Here is a 14,776-nt window from a genome sequence, read left to right on the forward strand (position 1 = left end):
GCTCATTAGGAAATCATGCATAAATCGTTGAAATGAATAGTCAAAGTGTCGAGCACACGTAACAGGGTCAGATTTTATCAAATCAGATTTTGTATTCCAAGACATGTTCAATACATCGTCATCTGTGTATTCCTTGTTGTGAACTGTCCTTCCAAGAATTTTCAATAGATGTATCCATTTAGATTCTGCTGATGAAAATGACATGAAAAATGTTGGAATACCAAGTTGACGTATCATGGCAAATATATCTTTCTTTGCACTCTCCCAGTATGGTGGTGAACCTCTAAGTGTCTTCAACACTCTGAATCCCTCATCAAGTCGAACAATTTTATCAACATTTTGTGGTGATTGAAGCTCACCAGCTGTTAATTTGCGGCCCTTCAGATTACATTTTCGCAAACATAATGTTGCCTTGTCTTTAATCTGCTTGATTTGTAATTTTTTTAGTTTAAAGAAAATGTTAGGCATCGACTTTGCAACTCTCCTATCTTTGTGTCGAAGTTCCCATTTACACAATGTACTATATAATACAGGGACTATGCGTTTCTTTTGTCTGGGTTGACCACAATATATTGTTGGAAATGAGAGCTCCTCAGAATATTTGTCTTGAAATATTCCTAGTGGTTTATTGTTCTCGCCTGGTGCATAACAAACTGCGCCATCAGAGTCTGTGTGTTGATCATATAAAGGTGACAGCATTGTATCCAGTGTGCCAGCAGGATGATCTTCCGATTTTATTTCTTCAGTCCAATTATCATCATCATCATGATCATCATGATCATTACTGTCATCTTGTTTACATGTTTGTTTGTCAGACATGTGAGAATAATCATGATCATCATTTTCCTCACAAAATTCCTGCCAATTGTGGTTTTCATCCTTTCTGCAAACAACCCAATCTGTAGATATTGTAATCAGTTCTGCTTTATATAAGGGGCTATTTTTAACTAACCAATTAGCTGCTTGTAAGACTTTCACTGGTCTGACATTCTCTACCTGATAGGCATGACTATAGCTAATCTTTCTTTTAAATTTGACAGGTATTGTCTGCGATTCATTTAAAGTTCTAGGTAATGTAGAGACAGTAGTTGATACATCAGCTATAACATTGACTATGTTACCTCTGAGACTAACTTGTCTACCTCTTGGCAATTCTCTTATTTGCATGAATGGAATGCGTAAGGCAACAAGTCTTTCTTCTAGTGGATGTAACTGTAACTCGGGGGGAATTAATGGAAATGACATGTTATTGGCCACAGAACAAGGAGGCAACTTTGACTCTTTTAAATATGAATAGCAAGTTTTACATAATGGTGCCATATCATTATCTGTAGCCTGAGATGATGCAAAGGTGTTTAACTTTTCTTTAACATTATTGTAGTTCAAAACACTTTCTCTGTACCACAGCTGTTGGCAGCACACACATACAAAATTTGGGCCATTCTGAACTGCACCGTGAAAAATTTGTATCAGCTCTTCAATAGATTTGGCAGCACTACATCTTCTGTTGTTTAGTTTGTTAATCTATCTCTCATTTGCTCTCTCTCTCTATATGATTTATCAGTTCTTTTAATACTTTTAATATTGGCATCTCTGATCTTTTCGCTTTCCCTGAAGACCTGGTCAGTTCTCTTTGTCTTTTTAGCATTAGCATTTCTTTCCCTTTCAGTTTGTCTGTACTCATCATCAGACCTTCTCAATTCATTGATGTCCTGTTTCTCTTGTTTTCAGTTTGTTTATACACATCATCAGCTCTCATAGTTTTCTTAGCATTGACATCTCTTTGCCTTTCAGTTTGTCTGTACAGTTCATCAGCTCTCATAGTTTTCTTAGCATTGACATCTCTTTGCCTTTCAGTTTGTTTATACACATCATCAGCTCTCATAGTTTTCTTAGCATTGACATCTCTTTGCCTTTCAGTTTGTCTGTACAGCTCATCAGTTCTCATAATTTTCTTAGCATTGACATCTCTTTGCCTTTCAGTTTGTCTGTACAGCTCATCAGTTCTCATAATTTTCTTAGCATTGACATCTCTTTGCCTTTCAGTTTGTCTGTACAGCTCATCAGTTCTCATAATTTTCTTAGCATTGACATCTCTTTGCCTTTCAGTTTGTCTGTACAGCTCATCAGTTCTCATAATTTTCTTAGCATTGACATCTCTTTGCCTTTCAGTTTGTCTGTACAGCTCATCAGTTCTCATAATTTTCTTAGCATTGACATCTCTTTGCCTTTCAGTTTGTCTGTACAGCTCATCAGTTCTCATAATTTTCTTAGCATTGACATCTCTTTGCCTTTCAGTTTGTCTGTACAGCTCATCAGTTCTCATAATTTTCTTAGCATTGACATCTCTTTGCCTTTCAGTTTGTCTGTACAGCTCATCAGTTCTCATAATTTTCTTAGCATTGACATCTCTTTGCCTTTCAGTTTGTCTGTACAGCTCATCAGTTCTCATAATTTTCTTAGCATTGACATCTCTTTGCCTTTCAGTTTGTCTGTACAGCTCATCAGTTCTCATAATTTTCTTGGCATTGACATCTCTTTGCCTTTCAGTTTGTCTGTACAGCTCATCAGTTCTTATAATTTTCTTAGCATTGACATCTCTTTGCCTTTCAGTTTGCCTGTATGCTGGATCAGCTCGTTTATTTTGCTTGGCTGTTAAATCTCTTTGCTTTTCGCTTTGCCTAAACTCTATTTGTTCTCTCTTTTCTCTCTTGGCAATCATGTCTCTCTGTTTCTCTATTTCTCTATAATTTACACAATGTTCATTTTGCGCCATAGAAGATTTCTCTGTTTGTACTGGTCCAAAACTGTTTACATTTATTGCTTGTGACAAATTTTGCTCTGTGCTTTGCAGAAAGTCATAGTGACCACTATCAATTTCTCCTTCAACACGGATTGCATGATACAAAAGATGTATACTTACAGAAGAATTACCAACAGTCTCTAATGGTTCACTTAAAGTGTCAAGATGAACTGCAATATTAATGTTATATGCAAGCGCTGCAGCATTTATTTCAATGTCCCCTCATAAGTTGCATTACCTGGTTCAGATCTGGACATATACTGCCTATAGTCATCTTGAGAGACAATATGCCATGTTTCATATTCACCTTTAATTGGATCCTCATATCTGTCCCAATGTTCAATTACATAGTCAACAGTATGTACTCTTATTGCATGATGATGATCTTGTGTCCCATAGAGTCTAGACTTATAGCACGGAACAAGCAATTACCATCACCTTCGACATTGACCTTTGTGTAACATCTGTGAGGAGTCTGCAACTGTCTTTTTCGTTGCATGTACAATTTACTTCTTTCATTTTTTGCTTTTATGCTCAGTTTTTTACTCTCATTGTAGTTTTATAGTAACGTTGTGTTATGGGTGTGCTTAATATTATAATAAGTTCTTACAGTCAATTCAAGCACTTGTATAGGAAGAAAAATTAATAATTTGACTGATGTTGCTTATTGCTTCCTTGATTTCTTCTGATGTTATGAAAAGTGAAACCTTAAAAGTTGAAGTATTGATGAAAGAATGATTGTGTTTGTTGAGATTGTAGACTATGAATGTGTTATTGCTTGTCAATATTGTGCAGTTTAGACGTTGAACCCTTTCACTACAAAATTTAGGTCCAACTTTATTGGGGAAGCTGGACCTAGACAGAAAAAAAGCAGTTAAAAGGGTTGTCAGTTATAAGTAGACAATGATAGAATGTGGTATGACTGTTCTTGTTTATTATGAAGTAAATGAATGCCAATTTCAGAAATTGTAGAGAAATGTCAGTCTTCCTTATATATTCAGTACGCTGAAGTAATTCTATTTGATTGCAAATAATCTGCCTGTAAACAATACTCTTGTTTCCTATCAGGAAGTAAATGATAGAGCACTAACTTGTGTGCTGTTAAATATTCACGGTATAATTTCACAATGTACACTGAGGAAGACAAAGACAAAATTTTACTGCCTTATATTTTTTCTTCTGCAAGTTAATACTGAATATTATCAATGTCAAATCAGTTGTGATCTAAATGCGAAATTAACCACAACAGTGTTTGCTCAAAGTACTGTCAGCAATGTTGTAACCAATGCTTGTTGACTATCAATTTGTGATCTTGAACGCGCCTCTACAGGCAGTCTGTACCGTCTATGGGCAACTGTGCCTCTTATAGGCAAGTGATTGTGTTGTACCCCTTGGGCAAGCTATTGTTTGCGCCTCCTATGGGCAAGTTATTATTGCGCCCTTCCTATGGGCAAGTTATTATTGCGCCTCCTATGGGCAAGTTATTATTGCGCCTCCTGTAGGCAAGTTATGCTGTGCCTCCTATGGGCGAGTGAATTTCACCACGTATATGGCCTCCTGGTATAATCTGTTAAAGAAAATAAAATCAAAGTAAGACATCCATTGCATCCTGTTAAATATACATATTTGTACCGGTGAAAAAAATGGCAAAAAAGATGAATTTGATGTTTTACAACATGTAAAGAACTTATTCCATTTTTTTCATGGAAATTATTGACCAACAAGTTCATCATTGATGACACGACACCATTCCTACAAAGGCAAGTTTGCATGACATTGGTCCAGGTATGTCAGACATATCTTTGTGAATGGCCACAAAATATAACATAATGGCTGCCTGATGGCATTGATAGTATCAAAGAACAAATTGAAATCGGTTTGGGCGTGTCTGAAATATCTACCTAGATGCCTGAATGCACACACAATGAAAAGCTGCATGGACTAACAAAGAGTGGCAAAAGTGAATGAACTCACACAAAAAAATATGTGGATTTAATTGGAATGTCCTAATGAATGCCCTGTGGTGATGTAATCATCAATAGACCACTTCTGCAAATGAAAAAAAACATAACACCAAGGATTAAAATGACCACTGTCATAAATTTTGTTGACTCCATGAAGTGCCATATAATTTACTAGAACAGTGATACAACATTATCGAAAGCTCTCTTAACATTTGTCACACATCTTCCATGTCCAACAATCTCTTCAAATAGCTATCTTAATGTTTTTGATGTGTGTATGACATGTCATTTTGTTTTAATGAAATATAAGGGCAACACACGGATGTAAATCTCATCAAATTAAGTTTATCTTTTAGGACCCATTTAAACCTCATTAGTTCACTCATAGAGTATACTTTTCATGAATAATAAATGAATTCATGGTTTATCATCACTTTGTCCTGTGACATTTCATCACATTACCATTTTGTCCTCATAATGATTCATTCAACACTCAAAGCTGGATAAGAAAGGGCACTAAAATTAATCTGCATATTACTAAACTTGTGTAATTTTTTACAAGCTGTACTTTAGAAAATTGTCAAATTTACAGGATGGAAAGTCAGGAAATCTCCACACTACACACACACACTAATTGATCAGTTCCTACCAGCCGACAGGCTTTATTGATCTATCAACAATTACAGTGGTGGCCTACTCACAGGATCTTCCAAGCAATATTTGTCTGGAAGTTATGAATATGATGAATAAATGTCATTTTTTCATTATACAAGCCTTCCCACCTATGGGGTGGACCATTTGATATCCTGGGGGGGGGGGTCTGCAAGATTTTTGGGGGCATTTTACATTCTTATTCGCTTTTGATGGTAACGCATTTTCCAAGCAAAGTCTTTGCCACTGAGTACCAACCATCGAAATTCAGTAGCTTGTCCCACATTATAGGAAACTAAAAAAGTATGTAAATGATCAGACATATTATTATGACGATATCATGAAAATATTACCTGAAACCCTTTCGGAGCACCACAACAGACCCTATACACAAACAATAATAGTAACTATTCATCATTGCTACCAGTGTACCTAGAATATCCATGTCCCCGCGACATCTACGAGAACGAAAACTATTGCCCAATCTAAAATCCCTAACCCTAATCTATGGCTTTGCCACGACAAAATTAGGTGCCACGACAAAATTAGCCTATCCAGCCTATGACTCTCGTCGATTGTCACAAAACAATCTTTACGTGGACTATTTTTATGAAATAATAATAACATTGACACCAGTCAAGTTGTTATTCTTCGTGCAGGACCTCTCGTGTACGCTAAGGGATACGCTGTCGGGCCGGACCCACGTGGGTTTTGGAGACAGTGCAGCGTACACAGAAATCTACCCGACCTAGCTAGCTCTGCGTACCGTGCTGTGTGTTTCAGGTGTTACACGGCCCCACCACATCTAATGGATGAATTCTACAGAGGAGCCAGCGTAGCTGACATTGGCGCACGCCAAGAAAACATTTAATCACAGAACAGTGAAGCGTAAAGTAATGGATTCTTTCAATCATGCTACAGACTTTTAAGGTTTGTGACAGAGGGCCTTGTCTGCCTTCTTACAATGAAGCAACTACAGCTGTCATCTCTGAACAGTCGACCCCAACCAAGACTCACTTTATAATGAGCCAACAAACGTGCGCCAGAAAATCTCAAAAGCCGTTGCTCAAAAAATATGGGTCTAAATGAATACAAAGGATTTGGAAGACCTCATTAGACTAGATGAAAGATGTGATGATGTAGATGATAGTGGCGGGGGCCGTGTAACACCCGAAACACACAGCAGGGTACGCAGGGCAAGAGCCGACCGTACAAATCTATGCCATGAAAAAGTCAAGTTCGGAACTACAGCTCCCAGTCGCGATCGAGTCACAGTCGCGCTCCTTCTCAATTCTTTTGATGCATGTACCGTACTATTCACTTTCTCAACCGTAAACTCAAAGCGTCCAAGTCAAATCGTGGTATCGAACAAAGGTGCATACATCAAATCACGACATAGAATCAACACATCACACACAAATTACTTTGAATTACTTACCGACACCACAGCGACAGTCCATCAAAATCACGCTTCAGAATTTGTACAGCAAAAAGCCGGATAAGCGTACTCACAGCAGGAGACAAGCGAAGAACTATGTACTCGTTATGATACGACGGTATCGACGGTATAACTTGATTTACGCAACGATGGCGGGGAGACGAAAGTGCAGTAAGACTGGCTTTATGCCGCTAGGGTTTGTGGGTAAAATGTATCAGACATGCCGCTGTCAATACATACTTTTTTGAAAAAGATAAATTCATTACAACAAAGTTAAAAAACAAAACAAAACACATCTACATAACTGTGAATGTGTCAAGCGTTTGAACAAATTTAATCAATTAATTCTGTCAATACATACCTATTGAAGATGCCGTTGTAAAGCGCCCTCAACAGAAGGTTTGGTAATGCCTTTTTTTATTTCACTGACAACAAAACCCCCATCAAATTAATTTCAGTTATGCCCATTTACCTAATTATGTATCCATATCGTACATTGATTGAACAGGTAATGTCATTGCACTGTTGCAACAGCCTACAAACGTTCACTTCACTCAGACCATTCATTTGTAAGTTATAACAAGTTTTAATAAAATACATATTTATGCAAATGAGGCTTAATTATGCAAGCCACACCCACCAAAAACTAATCAGTTCTTGCCATTTGCTAACTGAATCTATGTACCAGATTTGATTCTGATCTGATCAGCCGTTTTTGAGATATCGGACCAACAGACAGACAGACAGACAGACAGACAGACAGACAGACAGACAGACAGACAGACATCGCTGCGACATATGCCCACGTGTGTGAACACGTGAGCAAAATATAGCTGCAAGCAGCAATGCCGGGGCCAAAGCAATCTTAAGTGGTAAAAGAAGGGAAATGTCATCACAGAGGGCAAAGGTCACCTCAGTTACATATCTTTTTGCAACAAAACTTTCGTTCCTAACATTACATCTGTGAACCAAAAATCAGAACACTAGGTTTATAGGCTAGCTCAAAATTAGATTAAGCTTATGTGCATGATAAATGAGGTACAGCATATGGCATCATAAGGTCTAAAATCTTACCCAATATGAAGGGTATAGCACTCTTGGCGACTGACTTATTTACAAAATTGTATATTTGAGGTCAAAGGTCATCGAGGTCACGTGACATTTTGTCAAAAAAATTATATTCAATAGTTATCCCTTTATATCACAAATCAGACCTCAAGCTCTATTGGTTTGCCCAGAATTAGATTGTGCATATTGATGAGGACATGATGTTGCGTCATAAGGTCTCCTATCAAACAAAATATGAATTGTGTAGCACTTCTGGTTACTGAGTTATGGTCAAATATGTATACTTGAGGTCAAAGGTCATCCAGGTCACATGACATTTTGTCAAAAAATTTTATCTCATAGTTATGCCTATATACCAAAAATCAGACCTCTAGCTGTACTGGCTTGCCCAGAATCAGATATGTTCATAATTAATGAGGTAGAGGTAGTGGCGTCAAAAGGTCTCCCATCATACCAAATATGAATGGTGTAGCACTTGTGGTTACTTAGATATTGACAAATATGTATATTTGAGGTCAAAGGTCATCGAGGTCACGTATCATTTTGTCAAAAAAATTGTATCCAATAGTTGTGCCGCCATACCAAAAATCATACCTCTAGCTCTTTGGCTTGCCCAGCATTACATATGTGCATAATTAATGAAAATGCAGGATGTTGTCATAAGGTGTCCCACTATACCGAATATGAACTGTGTAGCACTTGTGGTTACTTAGATATTGACAAATATGTAGATTTGAGGTAAAAGGTCATCGATTCATGTGACATTTTGTCAAAAAATTTGTTTTCAATAGTTATCCCTATATACCAAAAATCAGACATCTAGCTCTATTGGCTTGCCCAGAATTAGATATGTGCATAATCAATGAGGTATAGGATGTGCTCGTCATATGACATTTTTTTAAAAAACCTTTACACTGAAACATGTCCCTCTGTACCAAAAATCAGAACTCTAGCTCTTGTATGAAGGCTGGAATTAGATATGTGCATAATCAATGAGGTATAAAAACATGCTAGGGTCATAGGTCAAGTTCATCCTCAAAATATTGATTTGCAGTTTGAACCCCTGTTGGTCATTGTTCAGTAGTCACTAGCCCCCAGCCCCAGCCCCCCCCCCCCCCCCCAGGACTCTCACATAGGCCAGAATAAGCCATTGGTATAGCTTAGCTGCAGAGGTATGGGGATGTCAGAGGTCATTGAAAATTCTAAAAATTAATACTTTAAAAATCTTCTTCTTATAAACGGCATGTGAAAATTCTTGAAATTTGGTATGTATCATCTAGGTAGTATGGTCTAAAAACGTTTCTTAACAGTTTTCGATTTTTCAATTATTATGCAAATTAGGTGAAATTAAAAAAATAATAATAGCCAGGTCATGTGACCAATCAAAATATGAATGGTCAGGTGCAGCAGTACGCAGTATGCCTAATAAGCCCAGCAAGCTTGAAAAGGCTGCGCACAACGGTTTTGGAGATCTATCTTTGCAAATAATTTACGGTAGAAGAAGACTTTTTTGACTTTTCAAGAAACGTTTATTCAAACTGTACAAATTTACAAAATTAAATTAAACTGTACATGTAAAAAGAGTGTCAGAAGCAGACCAAAAAAAGGCGACTGGGCTTCATCTAAATACAAAAATGAAGCTCATCATCTTCCTCTCTACAGAGAGCTGAATTCCTTGCCCAAAACAATTCAAAATATGCTAAGTTACGGGAAAATTTACAATACTGAAATTCAACCATTAGACGATATTTAACACGTATTCTAAACTGATCAAGTACATCACAAGCAGCTTTTTCTTGAACCTTATTGTAATGAGTAATTTGGATTGTTAGCTGCGATGAAAACAAAATTAACTAGACGCATAGCATCTTTTTGCGCTCTTTTAAAAGGGGCCCAAAAATATACCAGATTTGAGGAACAGTGTCAACACCGCTGATTTTTCCAACTAATTTTTGGATAAAGTGAAGAAAATTGTTTAACTGGACACACTCTAAAAACATATGCAAGCTGTTGTCAAGATTTGTAATACAAAAGGGGCAGTTTCCATAACCTGCTGAATGCAAATAGACACCTGTCGAAATGGCACCATGAAGAAAGCGCCATTGAATGTCCCCTTCTTTCTAAACACAGGTGCTTTGTAAATGATACCATAGTTGGGCTTTGAACCTTCTGGAATACTTAACAAGTCTGCCCAAATATTACTGAGCCTTCCTGAAATTGCATGGAGACTGTCAATTAAGAATTTATAGATGGCGCCCTTTTCAAGTTTATACAGGCATGTTTTACGTTTTTTCCTCAACTGAAGTAGTAAGCGTGTACTGATACAACGGATTATTCAAAGCATAATTATCAAGCGGCGTTTGAGTATCAAAGAAATTCCCAAGGACATCACTGAAAACGAATTTTGGAAGCAATGATGCGGTGAGAACGGACTGTGAGTAAAGGCTCAAGTTCATGGGACGTTTTCCACCGCCGAGCATCAAGGTTGATAAGGTCGACAATTTTTGTCACACCACCTCTAGCAAATTGATCAACTGGAAATGGTGACCAGTATTGGGGTTAACAATAATATCATTCAGAAACAAGGCTCATCAAGAATCCCTTCAATCGTATTTGGTTTCCTCCACGCTAACAACTACAGTTTTACAATTCATGGCCATCCACAAAGCATGATAGTATTTCGGGATAGAACAATCAATTTTCAAGTCTTTGAAAGAAATGCAGAATAACTGCTTATCATACTGCAGCGAGCCAATTTTACCAAGATAGTAATCAGTAAAATAATAACAAGGATGCTTAGTATCATCGTATAAATAACGTTGTAGGTACTGTAATCTAAAAGCTTTCAAACGGGACTCGAGATGAATAAGTCCCTGACCCCCTTTTTGATTGGTAAATACACTGTTTCCCTTGCAACCCAGTGACGTCCCTGCCACATAAAATTATCAAATTTACGTTGGACAGCATCAATGAGATCTTTTGGTGGGGATGAAACTGCTAAGCGATGCAAAATTTTAGTAGCGGCCAGCTGATTGATGACCAAAACACGGCCCTGATAAGATAAGGCGGTAGAAAACTGCTTCCAAACATTAAGTTTAACATCAATCATCTCCATCATACCTTCCCAGTTTTTATCAGCATAAGAGGCCTCATTACCAATATAAGCACCTAGAACCTTTAACCACTCGAAAACACACTTGATATTTAAGGGCGTGTCACAGCGCTGTTTCTATTGACCACACCACAAGCCTTCTGATTTTAAGTAATTAATCCGTGCGTTTGAAGCCCTCTCATAAATTTCAAGCCCATGCTGTAATTTCTTAAAATCGTCATTATGGGTCAAAAGAAAACTCATATCGTCGGCATAAGCTGATAAAAGACAAACCTTTCCGTTTGAGTTTGGAAGCTCGAAACCACACATTTTACTCCGAGTGCGGATTTTATGAAGCAGAGGCTCGATACAAATGTAATAAAGTTGTCCGGACAATGAACAACCTTGTCGAATTCCACGATCAAAAGAAATTGGAGAAGAAAGACAGTTGTTCAGTTTCAAAAGGCTTTCAGCGCGAGAGTACAAAAGCTTGATATAATTAATAAAATTAGGACCAAACCCAAAAGCACGAGTGTTTTGAACAAGAAACCGTGCTGGACACGATCAAAAGCCTTCTCCTGGTCCAATGATAAAATGGCCAGGGGCAAATTACGTTCATTAGAGTAGTGAACAACATCTCGGATGAGATTAATGTTATCAGAAATATGCCTTCCAGGGACACAATAGCTTTGGTCAATGCCAATGATCTCATGCAAAACATTGCGAAGACGTAAAGATAACGCTTTGGTAAAAATTTTGTAATCCGAGCACAGAATCGAGGGCGCCAATTTTTAATCAGGCTATTGTCACCTTTTTTGGGAATCAAAGTCAAAATTGCTCTTCTACAAGACAGGGGGAGAATACCATCTTGAATAGCAGCAGTGAAAACATCCAATAATCTTTGCCAATGAAAGACCATAATTTTTGATAAAATTTGGTCTACCGACCGAATTTTATCAAATGGATATTTATTTATGGAGAAGCATTTTTACCGAGCAATTGAAGTGAATTTGAAAATTCCTCAAAAGTAATAGGCAACTCTAAATTCTGCTTATTTTCATTGCTGATGGTGGGTAAGTCTTTTAAGATCAAATCCTGCGCTTCAACTGAAACATCATCCGGGGAATAAAGGCTAGAAAAGAAATTAGCAGCAGTCTGACGAATTTGAGATGGATTCTCTGTGATATCGCCGTTTGGCAAGCGCAGATGTGTCATAATTTTTTTGTTCCTTTATACCGTTCAAGATCATAAAAGAACGAAGTAGAGCTGTCACTTTCATTGAAAAGTTTAAACTTTGACCTCACTACAGCACCTTGCACCTGTGATTTCACAATTCTGTCCAAAAGATTTCTTTTTCAACGATGTCAACTGTAACATTACCTTCTCTTTGAGAACATTCCAGATTACGTAATTCGTGCTCAATATCACATTTCAAATTTTGTTTCCTCTTTTTTCTATCTGGAGAATAAAGCTGAGTCAATTGCTTGATTTTTAGTTTGCCGACATCCCACCACATTTGGAGCGAACTCTACGAGTCTTTATGAGATCTCCAGCTTGACTAAAAGTCGACAATAATTTTACAGTATTCATCATCAGATAACACCTCAGTATTTAAACACCAGTCCGCACTGCGCGGTTTAACACTGCCTTGGGAAAGGCCAAGTCTGACAAGATCATGATCAGATTTAAAGCCATGCTCAATAGAAACAAACTGGATTTTGCTACTAAAACTGTTCGAAATATAAAAGCGATCAAGCCTTGCTGCACTATTCTGTCTTTTCCAAGTATAATTCACACAATCGTCACCATGGAAACGTCTCCAGGCGTCGCACAGTTTGAAGCGGTTTATTGTGTTCGATAGAAAATCGGCAGTCTTTTGATCAGGCTCATTTCCGTGACGTCTATCTTTACTCGCGTTTGTAGTGCAATTAAATCACCACCGAGAAAAATAATTTCTTCACTACGCAGTTCATTCAGTAGCCATTCAAGCTTTCGAAAATTAACAAGCCGTTCATTGTGATCAACCGAAGCATAAACATTAATAAAATTATAAGTAGTGTCATTAATAATAGCCTTAACATAGAGAAGTCTACCTGGAATAACCGAGCAAGATTTCACAATGTCTACTTATATCCCCGGAGAAAAAAATATCGCAATACCTACACTGTTTGAAGTTAGGTGAGAAAATTCGGCACGACCTCGCCAAACAAACCTCCAGACATCTTCGTCATGGGTAGGGAGTGGGTCTCTTGAAGAAAATAGTCAATGTCACAGAGAGGAGAGTCTAGGAAACAAACCCAATCCAAAACGATGACAATATTGCAGAAAAAACGGTCCGGCAAAGCAAAAACTACGAGTAAATACGGAGCAACAACAAACACCTCCTACTTCATGAAGAAGAAGCAGAAGATGAAGAAGAAGAAGAGAGAAGAAAGAAGAAGAAGAGAAGAAGAAGAAGAAGAAGTGATCCTGAATAAATACAATAGGGGACAAGCCCCATAGGGCTTTGTCCCTAATTATTTTATTTTTTTTACATTCACAAACTTGAACCAAGTCTATTCCAAGCCGTAAAACATTAATTAAAGCTAGGTTTCATGTCAGTGACATGTGCATGTGCGCAATTTTACTGTTGCTAAAGAGTGTCGATCGACCTTGTTTTGCTCTGAATGCTAAAACACTTCTCTGAGCCATAGACCCTCAAGGGTCTGTGTCCTGGCATAGTAGTCGGCTCAAAAATATGGTTTGACCCCCAAAAAATTGCTACAAAAGGTTTCTCAGCGGTTTTTTATAGAGTCAAATGTGCTAACAACCAACTTTGAAAGGTTATGCAAATTATCTTGTCACGTGATAGTTATGTAAACAATGGTGACATTGTGGTTACCAAAATGTTCCCATATATGTAGGCTTTCAGAAAATGTATACTTTACGGGGGTTCTGAGTTTATTAACTGTTAGAGAATTGTGAGATTAAAAAGGTCACATTTCTTGTCTTGGAACCTTAAATATTAAACCTAGACTAGTGATGTCTGTGTCTACCACTATGCTTTAGTGGTTTAGGAATCCACGTACCATATCTAAATTATAGGCAAGTGATCATAAGTCCTATAATATGCATATTTATACATGTATTAAAAATAATCACTTTCACATTCTTCGTCCGCAGAACGTGTTGCTTAATTTTACAATTTCCGAGGTTAGGTAGTAAAGGGAAAGCAACTCCACACATGGTTCATATTTGGATTGTTTGCGTTTTGTGTATGAAATTGTGTATAATATAAGTGTATATAATGTTTTGCTGTTTTATATAAAATGTTGCTTAACCGTGGCGTGACGTACTACCCGTAATCTACCAACGAAATACATGATAGCTCTGCTAGAAATAATCTTAAAAAACAACACATTTGAATTCAACGATGAGTTCTACCGGCCAATATGGGGTGCTCTATATGGTCTCTCTCGTCTCCGGAAATAGCAGATATTACATTTCACGAGACAGAAATGAGAATAATACAGAAACACAAAACAAAAATACCGACCAGGTTGAGGTTCACGGACGATGTTTTTCTGATTTTCATCGGAACACAACACGAACTCAATAAATTTCTATCAAACATCAACAAAATGCATCTTACTTTCAAATTTTGTTTGAAAGCTCCTCTCAAAAAATCCTATATTTAGACCTGACTATCTACAAAGGTCGTCGATACAACAAAAAGAACATTCTCGACAACAAGACACACATAAAATCAACAGATACATTTC

The 14,776-nt window shown here is 37.4% G+C and overlaps 2 long non-coding RNA genes across 4 annotated transcripts in view; one reads left to right on the top strand and one right to left on the bottom strand.

Moving 5' to 3' along the window:
- Positions 1 to 14,776, top strand: part of LOC139127632 (uncharacterized) — a 237,155-nt gene that overhangs the window by 45,020 nt on the left and 177,359 nt on the right. The window lies entirely within an intron of this gene.
- Positions 3,716 to 5,581, bottom strand: LOC139127662 (uncharacterized). Its single transcript, XR_011551071.1, has 2 exons — positions 4,778 to 5,581; positions 3,716 to 4,370 (listed from the first exon to the last, which is right to left on the bottom strand). It is a non-coding gene; the product is annotated as an uncharacterized lncRNA (long non-coding RNA).

This window comes from Ptychodera flava, unplaced genomic scaffold (genome assembly GCF_041260155.1).
Source record: "Ptychodera flava strain L36383 unplaced genomic scaffold, AS_Pfla_20210202 Scaffold_34__1_contigs__length_2629520_pilon, whole genome shotgun sequence".
Taxonomy (NCBI): Eukaryota; Metazoa; Hemichordata; class Enteropneusta; family Ptychoderidae; genus Ptychodera; species Ptychodera flava.